Raw genomic sequence first — 7,908 nt, 5'->3', positions numbered from 1 at the left:
TTCAGCCGGTCACACAGGTGACCGGGCGGAAAAGGGGCCTGATATGGTGGTGGTTTCTGCTAGACACCGCAATCCACATTAGGCACATGGGGGATACCTATGGTATCCTCATGCATTTACATGGACGACGTGGTAGGCACAGCACAATGCCTCCCACGTTGTGCATGCAAATGCGCACATGCCTTTTTTGTATTGCGGTGGGTGCTGCTGACAGCACTGCCCGCCGCAATACAAAAAATGCAGATGCGCCCGCCAGTGTGGCGGGCGCATCCTAATTGTCCATGCGGGACCGCCACACCCTTAGCTGGCGGTCTCATTTCCCGGAGCGATGGTGGGTAGGCAAAGTGCGCCCGTCATCATAATAGACCCCATAGTGCGGTCGGAAACCCCCATTTCTCAATTGGAGCTTGTGCAGTGGGCAGAAACCGCCCACAGCACAAGCTATCATTGAGAAATGGGAGTTTGTGAAAATCCCTGCACCGTGTGGCAGGCACGCTAGGGTGCCAGCCACACAGTGCGGCGGGCCAGGGGCAAAGGGGGCCCTGCTAGGAGCCCCCAAAGTTGCTTTCCGTCAGCCTTTGCATGTCGGAAAGGCTGACATGGAATGGCTGTCAGAAACCAACATCATAATCCCGGCGGCAGAAACGTCGACCCTCTGACTACACACATCCTAATGCATCGGTCGGACAGCAGCAGTAGATGCAGTTTGGACCGCAACCGACAAGCCATCGGTTGCTGTCCAAGCCGCATCATAATGAGGGCCAAAATATTTTACAGTGCAATATAAAGAGCTGAACACTGTGGATGGTAACACAGTCAAGACAGGAGGAATTACCGTGGATGTGGGAAAGTGATGCAATATTGAAGAGGAAATGTGCAGGGATAAAAAAAATGGAAAGTAAATGGGCTTTGGCATTGTTGCTTGAACATGAAATAATTTGAAAAAACAAGACACATGAGCATTTAGCAAAACAGTAAAAATGTGTTTAATTTAAATAAAAATACAGCTGGGAGCATAGTCAGAGGCATAGAGTCTGAGGACTGACTCAATTTGCTATTGGTCTAACACAGACTTTTATACAGCTCATTGAATGCAATGATATGTTTCCGGCTTTCCTTTTTTGGTAAGGAATGTGTACCTCTTTCTCTGGAGTGATAAACTAAGGTATTGGATAAGAAATTCAGGTGGGCCTTGATCTTGCATGGACACAATGTGGCCAGTGGGTAATGTTTCCAGATGACCGGCATGTGAAGCGCATAATCTCTGCATGTACTTTGTGTGCTGTATGTTTATTGGTTAAGTGTTCCTAACTTCATGTGGCATCTGAGTTTATTGTTTTGTATTGTATTGTAATTGTATTAATATGGCGCTTTCTACCCCATACGAGTCGTCAAAGTACTTTTTCGAGGAGTAGCAGGCTTCTCGGGAACCCATAAAGGATTAGTGGTGAATTAGTATAGTGAAATATGAAAGTAATTTGCGTGGTGGATATGTTAGTCAGTTATTTGGATTGTGAAGGATAGTGGAGGGATAGAAGAGGGAAAAAGGTTTGCATTTATATAGTGCTTGCTGCCCCTGATGAGATGTTAAAGCACCTTTTGGGTGTGTAGCATGCTACTGCGAAACCCATAAAGGATTAGTGGTGAATTAGTATAGTGAAATAGGAAAGTAATTTGAGTGGTAGATATGTTAGTCAGTTATTTGGATTGAGAAGGATAGTGGATGGATAGAAGAGAGAAAATGTTTGCATTTATGTAGCGCTTGCCTCCCCCTGATGAGGTATTGAAGCGCTTTTTCGGTGAGTAGCATGCTACTCAGGAACCCATAACCGTCATGGTGTTTTGGGAACTCGTGCACCCCTCCGGCCATATTGGCTTTATTGTGGCCAATCTCCCTGGACCATTGTGGTGTTGCTGCGCCTATCTGTGGGATCGATCTGGGATTTTGTTGTTTGTCTGCTGGCTCTGTGCTACCCCACCTGTGATCTGTCAATCAGTGACCTCGGACCTGGGTCTCTGGGCCTGTCTGACTATGTATTTAGTTCAGATCGGATCGGTCGATATGGAGTTCTCAGTGGGTGAATTTGTCAATAAAGATGCAATATCGTTTTTATACATGAATGTATCATTATTCAAATTGACATTGACAATTTCAATATTAACATAATTTTCCTGAAGCTTTGCAAGGAGGGAGACAATGTGAGGTGAATGAGAATATCCCTTTGTCCAATGACTTGAGGCATGCCAGAGAACGGTTGCTGCGTTGATTCTAGCCCCTTGTTGATTCGTAGATGTGAATCATGTTTGCTGGCATATCACTTTTGGTATTGAATATGTTTGTCTTGTGCATGATAAAAGCACTGTACACTTTCTTAGATCTTGTTACAGTGTAACCTTAATTTTCTATAACTATAATCCTGGTTATAGGTCAAGAGGTAAAATTAATCCATGTGTTCCTCTTTTAGTCATAGTAAAAAGCTAAGGCCCCCGATGTACAAATGTTTGCCAAATTGCATATTCATTTTGTGACCACAAAAAAGATCCTAACTACGTTCAAAAAGGCAGAAAATTGTGAGTAATTAAAGTTGCATAATATTTTGACTCAATATTGGTTTGCAAAAATACAGCTTTATATTGCAAATGTAAAAACATGATTTGCAAACCCTGTGTACAAGTAATTCATAAACGGTGAATAGTCACAAAATAGCCAAATTACTCATGCATGCCAAATACCATCAGATGTCATTGAAGAGGAAAGTACCAAAACACACCTACAATGGAGCACAACCAACCACAATAGCTCAATGTGATGGAAATAAGAAAGCGTACAGAAGCCCTGCATTGGAGAAAGCTTGAGTTTGTACTAGCCAGGCAAACTTTACAATGAAAAGCCATCCCTGTACCTGTTCAGGTTTTGTATTCACTGCTTCATCAGGCATCAGGGAGTTACACAGCGTCTATCGCAGTAGCATGTGGCATATCACAGATTGCACTGTCAAGGATTTTAGAAATTTCATGGATGCCTTTAGGTGCAGGATGAAAACACATATCGCTTTTTCAAGTAACCCAGATGATTTGCAGACAATGAAAATGCAATTTTACCAAAATTCAGGATTTACAAATGTTATAAGATGTGTAGATGACGCACACTTTCCATATGCCCCCATCTGGTACAGAAAACCTAAAGAGCAATAGAGAAAAAGAGACTACTATGAACATTTAGGCCGTGTGCAGCACATTATCACTGACTTAGTCACCCAATACCCCCAGGTCTCTCCTGTCCTCGTCCCATTCATTACATAGTGGAGATAACTATCTCCAGACATAAACAAGCATTTGCAATGCAATAGGTCTCGCATTTACGAGAGTTTCAGCAAGTGGCATTGTAAATGACAATGCCTTCTATTTATGTGTTTTAAAACATAAATAAAAGGCATTGTCATTTACAATGCCAATAATCTTAAACTCTCGCAAATGCGAGACCCATTGTACTGTAAATGCTTGTTCTGTTTGGTTATTGATCCGAGTTTTAATCAGTAATTGAAATGAAAATATCTAAGTGAAAGCGTTTTTTTTAAAAATGGGTGAGGAGAAGCAATGGGACAGAGCAATGTGAAGCGGGCAGTAGAGACGTCGCAGGGGTGTGGAGAAGCAATGGGCAAGAGAGGAGAATGCGGGTGAGAAGGAGAAACATTGGGTGAAAAATTAACCTCAAGCAGGCAGGGAGAAGTGCACAGGTGTGAACGCATGGGTGGGAAGTACACAAGGAGAAGTGCTACATCGAGAGGGTGGGGAAAAGCACATGATGACAGAGTCAACACGGAGCACCTCGGAATAGAAGTACACGAGGGGTACAGTTGGAAAAAGCATGCGCCCTCATGGAGTGCTTAACCAAAAAGAACAAGAGGCATGTTAACATCATGTCAGATATTTATTAAAATGTTGTTATTGTTTTTTTTCACAAAAGGAGTTCATAACGTAGAATACTGAAAACACACATCAGTACCTATAAATATTAGATTTAAACACATGTAGAATTTGTGCTTAACACAGGTTGCAGCAGTGAGACCCTCTTAGACATTCAGCGGGAGTGATGCACTGATAATGTACTGAGTCACGGTGGTGCTTGGGTGTGATGCTCAGCAGAGTTTGCAGCACTGAGACTCTCTTGGAGGTGTAATGGGCCGTAGGTGCAGTGAGAGACTTTTTGAAATCCCTGCTCACGATACTGGAACGGTATTGCACTGGTGTTTCTAGACCAGCGGTGCCCCCTGTGTGCTCTGTGCTTCAAGGTGCACAGCACAGGCTCGTCTGACGTGCCATCGAGCACATGCAATGAGATGGGGGCCTCTCTGTGCAGATGTGACCCTTTCTGCCCAGGTTTAGCACCATTCAGCAGCACTGCGTGTGCCACCGCCATGCACTGGTGACTTCTCGTGCAAGAAGTCCCTGGCACCATCGTAGGGTTGGCTTTATTGTAAGCCCTGGCATCTGTCTGTCTGCAGCACGTGACCCGGGCACTCACCTGTGCCCTGCAGCTGCTGGCACCAGAGGTGTCTGTGTACTTACTGGGCGCGGGGCACGTACCTGGCGCTGGCACTGTGAGCTGTGCCCCATGAACATCTGTTTCTACGTCAGGCATCCCATAATTTCACACTGGCTGCTGAGAGATGAAATGCTGCTTCCTGGTTCAGAGACAGGGATGTGTGCGGGCACACGCATGAACGCACACACACACACACACAAATGCACGCACCCATGCACACATGCATGCACACACTAACGGACCCACGAGCACACAAAGGCACACAAACACCCAGAAGACGAAGGACCACTCACTAGCAGACACGTGCACACACGCAATTAGGGCACACAAAACATATTTATACATAGGTGCACACAAAACACACCTGGAAACATGCACACACACACCCAGACAGAAACATGCAGAGAAATACACACACCCGAGCGCGTATACAGAGGGAGAGGCAGGCAAGTGTGCACACCACTGCTGCACACACACGCGCACACCTTCACAGCACAGCTCCAGTGCACGAAGGTGCTTTTACATGCACTCGAGAGATTTATTTTATGTTTTCTACAGAGTGAAGTTCCACCGCTGACAACAGAGGATTCCTCCGAAAGTGAAATGGTTAAAGCAACACTTGCCAGTTAAATGAACTTTCCAGATAGTTCCAGTGGTATGCTACACTCTTACCGATTGTGGTCGTGGAGGAACTCGTCTACACATGAACTTCAGATACATCATGGCGTGTTCATGAAAGCGGCCTGTTTGGGAATCTTCTGAAAGATTCACCGTGCGTGGCGCTAGCTGTTTCTCTCCTTCCCCGAGCCACACATTCGACACCAACAGGAGGGTGGTAACCAGTGCTGGAAAGTAGGGGAAACTCGCCGGAAACTGGTTCTAGTACCAATATCTGGGCCGGATCCCCATGGACGTATGCTAATGCTGAATTTGCCCTGCTGTGGCTATGTTTATGTGCAATGGGGGCTCAGGACCACTCGGTTGGCGCAGCAATCTGAGGGCGGCGCGGAAAAAGATGCGGCAGCCTGTAATTTATCCATCAAGCGGGGTGAAGTCAGACTCCCCGGGCCGCGGAGCGTCGCCGTGATCCAAAGGGTAGCATCGCCGCATGAGTCACGCCGTCCGACCGCCTCTCTGCGGGGTCTTACACGGCTCACTGCCCCCAGTCCAAGTGAAGAGGTCATAGGAGCGCCGATGAGAAGTAATGCATTGAGGCCGTGGCATCAGCAACTACCACCGTCCATCCGTATGGTACTACACAACCTTCCGTCATCATGATGTCAGCCTTACACAGCCCTGGGTCAGCGTGATGTCTATGCACTGAGGTTGTGTCATCAACAAACTACCGCCATTCACCCGTGCTGCCCTTCTCAACACCCTGTCACCATGATGCCAATGAGCTGACGCTGTGATGTCATCGAACCACCGTGGTCCCTTTGTATGCGGCAGGGCTCTGCACCGTGACATCAAAACCATTTCCGTCGCTCCTTTCAGTTTGACATATCCTGCTGTGACGTGAAATAATCTCTCACTTGGAGCGGGTAACACCTGCCTTCATGTCGTCAGAAATCCACCATGAGCCAAAACGCCATCCACCGATCGTGGACACAAGTGCTACACCGTTTCTACCGTAGTACTCTCACAAAGCCTTCATACCATACCAATGACCTCATCATCATAATAGGTTACAGAAAACTGCGTTGCATTTCATTTGAAATAGGTTAAAACAAAACACCCCGTCACATTCCGATACAGCAGAAATTTGATATTGTGTACATTGTTTCATAGCACTGACATACGCCATACGACTGCGTCATATTGAAACAGAAATACATCACATCACAATGTAAAACGGCAATTCCGAACACTGCGCCACATGACTGCTGAAATTCAACATCAAGATCGCTACATCAAAGAAAATTGCGTCACACTACAACAGAAATATGGCATCACAGATCACTGTCTTACATTGCAACAGGAATACATCACAGAACTCAGCAACATTTTATATAATAGCAGAAATACAATTCCCAATAACATGTCACTACAGAAATAGGACATCACAGAACATTGTGCCACAATACAGCAGGCATGCATCACACTGTATCATATCACCACGGAAAAACAATTCAGAACTGTCGGTCATATTACAGTGTAAATACGACATCAAAGCACAGTGAGTTACTATCTCAAAGGAAAAACGACACCAGGCGGAAGTCAGCAGGACTGCTTCATGCACTGCGAAGGCACGAGCCAAAGCAAACAAGGAAGTGTGGAGAAATAGATACAAGATGAAGAAAGGAGAGAAGTGAGTTAGACAGAACAAGAAATGAGTGAGGAAGAGTAACGGGCAGAGACAGAAGGTGAAAGAATACAAATATATAGAAAGCAGAATGAGGAGCGAAAGGGAAACGAAGAGAGAACAAGAAGGGCTGGGCGAGAAGGGAGGGGGGAATGCCAGCAACAGAGGAGCCCGCGAAAGTGAAAGTGATCGTGATTACGATCGCTACGGAGGAAAGACACATGGCGCTGCGCGCGTGCACGTTCACGTGCACTGTAGCTTTAGGCCACGGCAGCACTTTGAAAAGCCCAGATATAAAATGTCTCTTCGAGCCTTTGGCTCGCGAGACCTAAAAAAGACCAGAGGAATGCTGGGGACCCAAACCCTGTCCCTCCCACTGGGAGTACGTAAGCAGTACTTACACAGGATTCCATCTGTTCTTTTTTTTCTGTCTGCAGACAGATTTGGGACAAGGTACTGGTGCTGCTCCTGCTGGGCTGGAGTGGTGTTTTCTTCTTCCACTCCTCGTCTGCCTGGATGTGATTGCGGGGAGTCTGCTGGTTCGCCTGCCGGGTTTGCTGGGCGGCTGGGATGTTCCTGGCTGGCTCTTCCATGCCAGCCCTTTGCGGCTGGTGCCAGCCTCCCGGTTTCTTCCAGTTTGCTGAGCGCGTCTTCCTGTGGCCTGGCCGGGTGGAAGACGTGCTGCAATTGCTGATTCTCCGGCTCTGGGGTGGTTGCTGGTTGGGCGCCTTGGGCTGGCTGGCAGTGGTGGGGGGCCTTGTTCCTGTTGCCCGGTCCCCAGTGATTACTATGTAGCGGTGTTTCTTTTTTTCCCTTTTTTGGGCCTCCTTGCTGCTTTTGTGCTGCTCCCTGTGGCTGCTTTCCTCCAGTCCTGGCATGTTTCCTGAGGGTGCGCTTCGGCACCCGAGGGGTGGCCCTTGTTCCTGTTGCCCGGCCCCCCCCCCCTCCTGAAATGTGCCACTTCGCGGTCTCTTCTTCTCCCAGCCTGTCGGATGGGTCTGTGATTGCTGCTGGGGCTTTGTGCTTTGAATCTCGTGGCTCGGTGGACTGCTGCAGTTTC

Source organism: Triturus cristatus, chromosome 6 (genome assembly GCF_964204655.1).
Source record: "Triturus cristatus chromosome 6, aTriCri1.1, whole genome shotgun sequence".
NCBI classification, from domain to species: Eukaryota; Metazoa; Chordata; class Amphibia; order Caudata; family Salamandridae; genus Triturus; species Triturus cristatus.
This window is presented reverse-complemented; position numbering follows the sequence as displayed.